Consider the following 12134-nt stretch of genomic DNA (forward strand, 5'->3'; position numbering starts at 1 on the left):
CACATGTAGTTTTCAAAACTCAAAAGTGCCTTTTCTTGTGCTCTAAGATAAAAATAAAATGTTTGAATCCACACACTGCTGGCTTTGTTCATCAGATGAAAGGAATCAGCAGGCTGAGAGGATCACAGCTTTTTAAGTTGCATTCAAATACTATCTCTTCAGATGATACAGTTCACTTTCGAATCTGTTGTTTAATTAGTCAGACACCAAATCCGCCAAGTGTGTGTGTGTGTCTTTTTTGTCCCTGTGTGGCCACTGTGACCTTCATTGTGGACTGACCGGCAGTGGATTATGGGTGATGACTAAGAATTAATTGCTCTCGTCTGTAAATGTTTGTCAGAGAGCCTTCAGCCCCATCTTCTCTCGCATACCTTATGGGAGAGGGTTTCCCATACTGTAAGTTAAGCTCTAATATCCTGATGTTTACATGGCTAAAGACTAATGACAACGAATACATTTTCTTCAGCTTCAGTACAACATAGAAACGTTTCACAAAAAAAAAACATACAGACTTTGTTGATGACACCTTTCGTATACTTTACAATTTTTTAAAAAAGTAACCAAAAATCCCAAGAGCAATAATGACTGTGTGTGTTGGCTGTCAATCTAGGACATCCATGTAGTACTTTCTCACTGTGTGGAAGCTGTTTCCACATGCTGGATGACTCCACAGGAGGCAAGTGCAGGGTAACTATGATCTGTGTTGTCCTTCTCTTTAATGAACATGTTCACATGTTCACCACTGACATAAGTCCTCATCCTAAAATCATTTTCTTATTTGATGTTACACGTGAAGTCTCAGTCGCGTTTGTCCAAAAGTTTAAGAGTAGTGTAGAGCTAATTGCGTAAGTCATACTGCAGGGCTTACTAGCTCTACATTATGATAATACACTGCCACAGTCTTAAAACGTCTTCATTGATCATCAACCTGAGAAGATGCTGACTTTTTGTCAGGGACATGCAGATTTACATACATACAGCCCCAGTGTTTCAGCAGTCTTTCATGTCAAGTAGCTATTGAATGCATAAGGGTTCTGGTATTGAAAAGGTACAGGTGGGAACATTTAAAAGTCAGCCAGAGACCTTTTTAAAAAAAAACTTATGGAGCTAATGTAAGCTTAATTAGCCAGCCAGCTAAATCTGATACAGTCGGCGAGCATAGTTGTCATTCTGAAATTGATTTGCCAGCGAGAAATGGGAAGCCTGCCTTTATCTGCCTGAAAACTAGGGCCCACTGTTTCAAAAATAGAATTTCAAGTCGTAAATCTGCCACGGTTATCATTGTAAACTGTATGTGTGCCATGTCAGGATGGAAAACCTGACAGGCATTGAAACAGTAACTGGAGAGTAGAGCTTAGCGAAGGGTCTATTCTGTTCCATGTCTGTATTGGAGTATGAAAGTTTAAGAGAAACCGTATGTGTGTGAAATCAACCAGGTGTCTTGTCAGGCTAAATAGACAGCAGAAAGTTGAACTGGTAACTCATAACTGCTAAAATGTTCAAATCTCAAAGTTAAATGACTAATAAGCTCTCTGTAGTGAATAGAGGGGGATGGGAAAATAAGTCGCATTTGCATCTCTTGCTTGTCTGAACGTTTTAAGTGCTTTAATTTCCTGGTCCTGTGCACCCTGAGAATTGTCTTCTGCTAATTGCTTCTTTAGTGTGTATCAAAAGCGTAGCTGCTGTATGCATGCTCTAATCACAGCTTCATTATACACTGGTTCTTTGCGGTGCACTTTTGTTGGTTTACAAAGCAGTGTTTGCCAACAAGGGTGGCCTTGAGGCAACAGAAATGCTATGAATAACTGATTAAAGAGCCATGTTTATACTCAGGTTGTACAACTGCCTGTACGCTGCCAACACTGTGCGGCTTTTGAATGAAACCAAAGTAAAAAAAATTAACATACCATGCAGTGAAATACAAATACTACTACCTACCTACTTTTCTGCCAATTAGAATTAATTTCATCTAATGAACAGTTTCTTTCTGCTGGGAAAAAAAATCCCCAAGTAATAGACTGTCTTGCTGCAGCATGTGTGTCCATACATGCAGTTTGAACAAAACATAGTTGTCTTCAAGAGCTACAACGGTGCCAAACATAAACAGAGTGGGATAGTTTTCTGTTTGTTTTACATGTACACATGTACATGCGCACACATTGAAAAAAAGGTTTGTCATGACTCACCCCTGTATATATATATATATATATATATATATATATCATCAGTTCAGTCATTCTTCTTACATACTTTTCAACTGTATCTTGCTAACAGTAGAGCAGTAATGACAACAGCAACACAAACAGTAGTATGGGTAATAATAGTAGTTGTCATCTGACACAAGTGTCTTCCTTAGGATCAGCCAGCCGTCTGCCCGCACGCATGACTGCTAAGAAAATATGTTAATATGACTCTTGTTGGCTTTTAAGGAGCAACTTACAGTTAATTGTTGACCTCACAAGACATCGTAATTGGGTGTGGTTACAGGTGCAAGAGAATTGCAACAGAAACAGTGTCATATTTATCATTATGGATTTATTTATAAACCTCCAAAAAGACACCGTGGTTCAAAGTGAAATTATAAAGCTTCTGAGAGGGATATGAATGCAGCGGAGTTCACGTTGAAATTCGTACCTCCTGGGCTAACAACAAAAAGTCTTTAGCATGCAGTGTTGCAGAAAGATTCAGTGTGTTGCAAATGACATCATCAAGTTGGTAGTTTCCTGGCACCACACCAAAAAAAGAAAAAACCCTCTGATCTACGAGACTGTTAACAAAGAGCAGTGAGTCTGTACCCCTGTTCTTCCTTTGGACCTACTGTGTCCATTTTGATTGTTGTCACTATGCATGATTTTGTTTATTAGTTATTTGATACATAGGACTAAGAGTGTGTGTTATGAAGGGATTATACAATGGCTTGGCCTTGGATGAACATTCACTTCTGATTGGTCCAAGGGTGTGCATTAATGCTCAGTTAAGGGACACCTCCTCAGGGTGGCCAAACGCAAATGCGATGACGCTACACTACACCATCCAATGTATGATCTATGACCTTGTAAAAAGGAGTGCCCACCCATAAAAATCCTGTGCCACCTTGCTGATAATTGTCAGCGCTGTGTAAGAACACCAGTCCTCAAGCTTTCAACCACAGAGGGCAGTGAAAGACTGCTGTTCAGGCAATAAATACTGATTTGATGGCTCAATTGGTGATTAATTAAAGAATAATTAAGGGGATTTATAAGTGTGTGTAATCCTCAGTAAACTTTCTTCTTGGGCATGATGTGACCTGCGGCTTTTGACACACAGTGAGTGGTGTCTAAAATGAGGAGAGCAACCTGCTGAGAATAAACATAATCTATTATCAGGGATCTAATCACATCCTTAAATGAGCCCCAGTTGGAAGATTAAGAAGGTTGATGAAGACTAGTTCAAATGGAGACCACATGGGGAACAATACTCTTGACTTCTCTTGATTTTTATCTCTCTTTTTCATGATTTTGTTACTTGCGTGGAACATACCTAACAGAATCTGTACAAGTCAGAGATGTGCAACACTTTCTTTGAAATGAATGCATTTCTTCCCACTCACATGCTTTTCGTTGTTGAGTTGTCAGTCAGCACAGAATGAGTCGCATTGTGTTTTGTTCTGTTGAAGTACTGGCACCATCTTTGATTTTAAGATATGAAGTGTCAGAATATGGTTGCCTTATGATCATCTTTAAACGACTCTTCTCCACTTTGACAGCACGTAATGGTCCCTGTGTCTGTGAATTTGTGCATGAACGTGAAACATGTTTATGCAGACACTCAGGGGCAGATGAGGGGATTTCTCTTATCAAAGGGGACATGGACAGTCTCAGAAGTTCCCAGTTAAATTTCCCGGATCATGTTTCTCAGCCAACAGTGCAGCCACATCAGACAATGTCAGATATTTTATTGTATATATGCTGCCTGGGAAGATAATCAAAATCACATCCCTTATCACATGCGAGAATAATTAATGCATACATGTGAACATGATTTAAAAACGGCAACGTCATTATGAACAACCATTTAGTATATTTGCTAAGTATGTCTAACTGAATTTATGTCGCTCCTGCTTCTGCTTTGATGTTTACATTTCTGTGTGAACACTGAATACTATATGTATGTGTATCGTAACGTTTGCATGTATGTATGTGTGCTGGAAATAAGCATATCAGCTTGTGTAATACAGCAGGATAAATGTTGACTGGAAAAAAGCCCGTGTTTCTGTGTATGTGATGATGAAAATTGCATGGTTTGATGCTTGGTGCTGGTGTGTGGGAGGATGTGAGCGGACACGCTTGCCAGAGCACCCTCAATCCATGTAACCTCTCACTGTTGGCCCTCCACCTTCAGCAGAACGTTCACATAGAACGTTTTCAGGCCAAGGACTTTGCAAGGGCTCATTATTGTATCCCTTCTTTGCTAAAGAAAATTAGTAAAGGACCCGGGGCAAAGGATACGAGTCTGGGCGTCAACAGTCCCACCGAACAGATTGATTGTTAAAAAACCTTGCTGTAAAACAGAGTGTAAACAGTCATTACCCCGAGCTATGATTGAGTCATAATTTTCACAGGGATTTGAAGAGATATTAGGTGGAAGTCTGGCATATTTAAAGTCAATCCCTGGTTACAGTGAAAACAAATCTGTAAAAATTTGTAAACTCTGTGCTGCACACACACACATGCACTCACACACACACACACACACACACACACCATCAAGACCTAGCATGCCTTGATGTATACAGTAATTTAATAAGGGTTGCTGCAGGCTGCAGCTTAGTTGAAAGGAAGAGCACTGATTTAAAAGAAAATGTCTCATCCTGTTAGATGTAATGAATTAGTGAGCGTTGTGAGATGCATGTTCAGCTTGAAACTTGAGCTTATAGGTTACACAGACACAGGCTGCTTTATGAGGGAGTCACAGGCTAAGCTCAGCTTCTTCAACTTCCTTACATTTAAGACTGTAAAGTTAAAGATTAAGTGTAACAGATTAGCCAGCTCATTTAGCCATCTCCACTGCTACATGAATGGCCGAAAAACAAAATGTAACTCATCGTGGCTTCAGTCTCTGAATTGTTTGTGTCAGCTGCTGACTAAAAGGTATAAAAGTCACACACCAGAAGTGAAATAGTGTCATTTCTTTTCTGCACATATATAATATTTGCTTTGAAAAAAACATGTCGGCCTACTGCATGTTGGCATCAAAACACCATTAGTTAGAAATTAGGCAGAAAAGGAGAAGATCATTTTCTGTCTCTTTATAATCTTTATTCAAATATAAAATATAACCCCTAAAGGCTAATAGCCTGCGTGCGCATCCTCTGCATGTAAAGAAGCATCAGGCCTGGAATGATGTCAGGTCTAGAGCTGTAAGTATGTGTCGCTTTTACACTGTGAACTCAAAGAAAAGGAGAGATGGAGAGATTCAGCTGAGCAACAGAATGGCCACTCATTCACTCCAATCAGGGCGGAAAATTGAGAGACAAGAGACCCCCTTCCCTGCTGGACTTCCACCCAACACACATACCCATACACATACATAAAGACCCCCTCCTGCACACTGAGGATGACTGGCTTCCTGTGGTCCTGGCAGCAATTGAAAGTGGTCGGTGGGATCAGATGAAACGAGTTAGGCCTCTATTGTAACAGATGACTAGAGGAGCTGTGTCACCACTCTGAAGCTCCCCGCCACTCGGCTGTAGAGGTGGGTGGAGCTTGTCGAAGGATGAGCTCATGTGAGCGGCTTGTTGTCATTATTTACTGTTGCTGGTGTTTGGTTGTGCTGACATTCAGCTTCTTTGTGGACAGGAGCACAGATCAGAAACCATGAAAAGTCTTTAAAGCCACCAATGCATCTGTCACAGTCAAAAGCTATTACTGTCAAGTTGACCTCATCCTTCAGAAGTCAGAGGCTGCTATTGTTCTCAGCTCTGAGATACATATTGCCGTGTCAACTAATGCAATACATCATGTTAAGCCATTGCAGGTTTTAGCTCTAACCAGTATTCCAACCAGCTTTACTGCACGTGAGCTGAACAGATATACAGTTTATGTCAACTTTTGTCTAATCCAGATGAGTCGGTTAACCACCAAATTGAAAAAATATACTGTGTCACTCTATAAAGTGACACAATATAAAAGTTGTAAAAGTTTGCACCTTGTTATACAGCCCCCAAGTGGTCAAAAACTCAATTACTACAGGTTCTCTTCTCATTACATTTGGCAGTACTTAAAAGCTTTTGATATGGTTGCGGATGGGGTCATCGTAAAGTCATGTTAGGACAAAAGGTACAATATATGTGATATTCTACTTATCTGTGTGAGGCATATTTTTAAAATAAAGGGAAGCCTATGACTTCTGGAAGGTGAGAGCAGTAAATATTAGGTTCTGGGTGAATCATAGATTACTTTAGATGCTTCAAACTGTGATAAAGAATATAAAATTACATATATCTTTTCTTTAAAGCTGCTTGCAGCTAGATTATGGCATTCTTGCTCTGCCTCTGGTCACAGGGCTCTTATTGCAACAGAAATAATGAGCCATTGTCGCACTGATGGCTATATTACCTTCATTAGTCAACCCTAAGACCACTGCTTTGTGTAGTTGCCTTGGCTGTAGTGCGTATGAATGAGCCTCAGTTCTACGTCTCTTTGATACTGATATTAAATCACTCTCATCCCAAAACCACCAGAGAGATGGAACCTCCCACAATGTAGTAAACCCCTAAAATCTCCAACGTTCATCTGCAACCATAATTCACTGAACATCCTCTCTGAATTCCCCCTAAATCTAAATTCAAATGTGTTCACATAATGCATATCAACAATGGCAAAGTAATGACTAGATTGAAAAGGGGTCAACATCATGATTTAACATGTTTTTGAATGTTCATGAGTTTTCTGGTGTCTTGGTTCTGGTGTTTAACAGTGAATTGGCTGTGGAATCTTAATTGAGAAGTCATCTGTGAAGCGTGCTTTTACAGCTGCCTCTGCTTAGAGCATTACAGTGATTTACAGTTGAGAAAAAAGAGATATTTCTCTTTTCTAAGAGGCTTTCTAAGACTTTCAGATGTACTCTCCAGCAGAGACACAAACCAAAATGATGAAAATGAACACACACTATAGTACAGTAGTTGCAGATGTGTTCAAAGATGTGTATTACAACCATGATCTGGTAAAGAGTAGGCCTGAAATGTCGCAACCTTGTACACCCCAATGCTTCTGCTTAGTCTCAGTAGTTTATATAACAAGAAGAGTCAGATTTGGAAACTCTTGTTACCACAGCAGTCATTGTCATAGTGGCATTTGTATTAGGTCATGTATGAGCACTTGCATGCATTTGATTGGCCAACACAGAGCGTTGCTAGATTGTGTTGCTTTGCTTTGTGGAAATCAGGGGTTTGCTGGACAACCTTATGTTTTTCTTTTTGATGGACCCCTCTGGCACTGTGAATGAAAACATTGTCAGGCTGGGAAAGCAATGAAAACTGACCCAAGAGGATGGGTTAAAGTAACAGATCATTGAGTGTGAAGGCTTATTAGATGCCAAACTGTAACACTGGATGGTGGTTAAGTTTACTATGAATATGCATGCTATGAGTCTGGAAAGTTTTGTGATTACATAGTACTGTCCTAAAGCCATAGGCAACCAGGAAGCACCAACTATGAAAAGGTGACAATTATCTCAACAATCACAACCAAAGAAAGGTAACTGCAATGTCCCAGCAGGCTCAATATTTGACTCTGAACACATCACATTTTGAAAATCAAAACAAAAAAATGTGTTTTCAAATTTGTTAAAAATGTGTGTTTCTCATTCATGATTATGTCATCATAACTGGGATTCAAAAAATATAAATCAAATAACATCATCATAACCATAATCAAATAAAGAGCAGATCGGGATCTATACCAAACAAGTGCATTTATTCCCACTTGCCACTCCATTGGCACTCAGCAAGAATTAAAATAAACAGAACCATCTGTGTGGAATCGCTCCATGTTTCAACCTTTTTTTGCTCAGTGGAGAATCAGCTACATTTATTGTCTCCTGAATACAGTCCTTTTGGCTAACAAAGCCTGTTATTTATTTTGAACCTTTTAATTCTGCCATCATTAATATCCTCAGGAAGTCACGCCCTGTCAAAATCCACTGCCGTGCTTTGAACCCCAGCATTTTAAACAAAGACTTTATCTTTGGGCTTGTTCAGACAGTAGTTTATTGCAGCGTTTTTGAGCAACTTTAAGTGTTTTAGCATGTAGCAGGTAGCAAGCAATGTGGCTGAATCTGCTGAAACATGGCCTGTTGAGGATGACTTTAATGAAGGTGCTTGAAACAGCTATATAAGTGCAAAGTGCTAAATCACTTTATGATGCAACATTAAGGGCAAAAGTTAGCTCCACAACTTCCAAAAACGGCAAAGTCAGCACAGCAATCTTTCTATTTGGGTTCAGCCATGCGGAGCCAAATGGAAAATATACCAGTCTTCATTGTTTACCATGCTATTAGTAGGTTAACAGTTGGCACTTTGTTTTCTTGCCACACAAGCCTTCAATTCAGGTCGGAAATTTGTGAACACCACGTCCATCCTGCACAAGTCAGCACTGTGCCACTCATGTTTTGAATGTTTCTCAGTGTCACCGCCAAGCTTCATCAGCATACTGTCCTACCACAGAAAAACATCAGTGTCACTGCCTGCCAAATTTGTGACATGATTTGAGCACATGATTGTCATGTCATGCTACGCATGGTAAATGATGTATCTGTAATAATCACATGACTTTGTTTGTTTAGAAAATGTGTGACCTACAGTATTAATTTTTAAATAACTGTGGTACATTTATTTAAAAATAAATACTGTAGGTTGCACATTTTCTATCTCAGTCAACAGGGATTTGGCTTGGGAGCCGAAGGGGCCAGTTCACCTCCTGGGCACTGTTGAGGTGTCCTTGAGTGAGGTACTGAATCCCTAACTGCTCCCAGGAAGCCACTATGTGGCTACCCACCATCTCTCCACATTAGCCATAATCCCTCTTTGTGTGTGTGGTTGTTTTTCAGGCCTGTATATGTATGTTCTTCTTAAAATAAATTTGGTAACAAGTTGTTTTATGGAACTATGTGGAACACAGCATCTTATTGTCTCATTGACACAAACACAAACTTCTCCGATTTATGGGCCGCAGGATCGACTCTGTCCACAAAACAAAAACATGAAGGGAGGTGAGGAGGGGATTTCCCTGAACCAGGGAGGCGAAGATGAAGAACACTTCTTGTCTGGTGCTGCTCTGTCTATGTTGATCTGTTGCTCGATTCATTCTGCTAACCCCCGGGCTACATGCAGATTCTCAAAGAATGTGTGCGTTGCATTTTTTTTTTTTCTAGAAATCTACCTCCAAATAACATCGCAACAAACTCATGTGCACCTGGTCACACTTTATTTTAATTTATTTGAGAAAATAGTTATTGTTGTATTTTATTCTTGGTTAGCCTTATTCATCACTGACTGTAAGAGAACTTTCTATGCTTGTAGACCCTAAAAAACCTTGAGCTTAAGCTTTTGTTAACTCAGCAGGCTTGAGACCACATAGCGAAAAGACTGCATGGTGCAGCAATATCCTGCTCTGTATTGTGTAGGTTGAGTAGGGTTGGGGACAATGAAGCTGGTGTGTGTGTGTGTGTGTGTGTGTGTGTGTGTGTGTGTGTGTGTGTGTGTGTGTGTGTGTAATCCCATTTGAAATGATCTCACCTCTCTTCAGGTCACTTCATCATTGAGGCCCTCCATCTTTTGTCCTCTCCTCTGTCTCGCTGTATTTCCTTCTGTGTTTTTCTTTTCATTGAAAAAGCAAATTGGCTTACCCGCACACATACATGTGGCAACACACACACCACTGAGAAGAGAGGAGATAGAAAAGTCAACATCACCGCCAATAATCCAGTGCTGTCCCCTTGGAGGACGGGGTGTCAGGGGTTTGTCTTTGCCTATTGTCCAGCCATAGAGGCCAGAGACAGGGGAGGGTTTCCAGCTTCTGCCCCCAGACAATGGGGCCCTTGGAGGGGGCCTGGACTGACAAAGTACAACAAGGGCCCTGGTTCAGATAGAAGGGGTCAGAGGGGTCGTTTGACGTCACACCTCAACATGTCTGAGTTTTGGATTTTTATGTCACAAAGTGATCATTTCCATTGACTTCAGTCTTAAGTTGTCTCAGGTGAAGCTGAGATGCTTGATGGATGAAAAAACGTTTTTGTGGGCAAATTTTGGGCAGTTTTAGCTTTTCACAGTGCCCCAATATATCTTCTTATTTAAACTGGTGCTTCTCAAAGACTCTTTTGCCTAAGACAGTACTTTTGGGTCCCAATTCTGAAACTATGATTGTCTTGCCAGCGAGACACCATTAAACATAAAATAAATGACCTCCCTGTGGTTCAAAGTTCTTTTATGCTCTCCGCTTCCCTTCTACTTTGTGGCGCATTTTACAAACAAGCAATACATATTTATAAATACATCAAAGGGTGGCCCTTCCACCCTCGGTCCATCAGAGAAACCACAAATTGAGATCCATGTGTAGAAGTCAGAGGATGAGATTATCCCTAGAAAGACAGGCTCTAAATAAAGCAAGCGTGCCTTCCCCCCGTCGCGCCCTGGTGAACCTGCTGGTTTTTCTGCCCCTGACTGCTTGGTATATTTTTACAGGAGATGTTTATCCTCAAAATGCCAGCTGAGCTGTAATTTTGGGTCGTCCATCCGTCTCTGTGTCTGTCTGTTGCTCTCTTGGGGAGGAAAGAGGTTGTGGCTGCTGACCACTAGCATAGACTGAGGCTGAGCGGCGCGTACAGCTTCCCCTCTGGCTGATACAGTAACACTTGTGCAACGTGCATCACCTCTCGTGACACTGCTGGCCTCTGGCCACTTAGAAGAGAAGAAGTGCTGATTGCTGCTGTTTCATTTGAATTTGTGCTTTGAAGGTTGCAAGTCTGAAACTTTGAATGTCAGTCCCATACCCACGCAGGCGTCTATTTCCATATGACACGTGGAGCATGAGTCATTTCCATCTGCCTTAAAACAACTTCTGAACTCCCAATTTGATATTTCATTTCTGGACATATTGATCCTTTTTGGGGTAATATTAAGTTTTGATTTAATATCTTTGCATCACAAACTGACAAATAAGAATCTTTGCAAGAGCCAATTTAGTTATTTTTCCACTGCTGTAAAAGATAAAATGGGTGTTATTTTCCAATTTGTATCCCCAGTCAGTCCGTTTTGACTTGGTTTCCTTTTGTGCCACCATTGTGTTGTTTTTACATAGAAGTATTTGTGTTCCGAAAAAAAAAAATCCCCCAGAAAACTCAAAACAGTAACAGACAAATAACATGCTTATTTGTTCTCCGTCAGAACGTCTGATTCTGACGAGTTACATAGCTCACATGAAACCTGTTATTCAAGCTCAATAGTGCCAGTGATCAATCAGTCCACCCATCAATCCATTTTCTAAACTGCTTATCCTATTCAGGGTCGTGGGGGCCTTGAACCTAGTGGGTATGAGGTGAACTACAGTATGTCTATTATTGCTATTAATGTCTATTATTCAGCTACAGATAAACACAATCGTATTTATTAGCAATATTTTTATTTATTCATATTTTATTTCTGTTGGAACCCTGGTTGGGGCCCTTCTGTGTGATGTTTGCATGTTCTCCATGTCTGAAAATAGTTTTAAAAACCAAGTCACAGGACTTTCAAATGTATTGTTGAAACTAGTCAGCCACTGATTTAAGTCTTGGTTAACCATACTTCAATGGACATTTGCAAAAACAGTTTTCGAAATGTCGTCCACACACTGTATAAGTAACCAGTGACACATGTTGCTGTTGTCTGTACATGTAAAAAAACAAACAAAAAAAACTTTGATTTGAAAACTATGTGCAAAGACCTCCCAACAGGGTCTATAGACCCATCATATAATGGAGAATGCCATCGCCAGCAGCAATTAGCCTAATTTACCATGCCATGACAGCACAGCCACGGACCTGCGTTCGGTCACGTTACGCCGGGAAGCAAATGGGTCTGACTTGTCTTACAGGAGGAGGCTGGGGTAAAGGGCTAT

Source organism: Larimichthys crocea, chromosome VIII, assembly GCF_000972845.2.
Source record: "Larimichthys crocea isolate SSNF chromosome VIII, L_crocea_2.0, whole genome shotgun sequence".
Classification (NCBI taxonomy): domain Eukaryota; kingdom Metazoa; phylum Chordata; class Actinopteri; family Sciaenidae; genus Larimichthys; species Larimichthys crocea.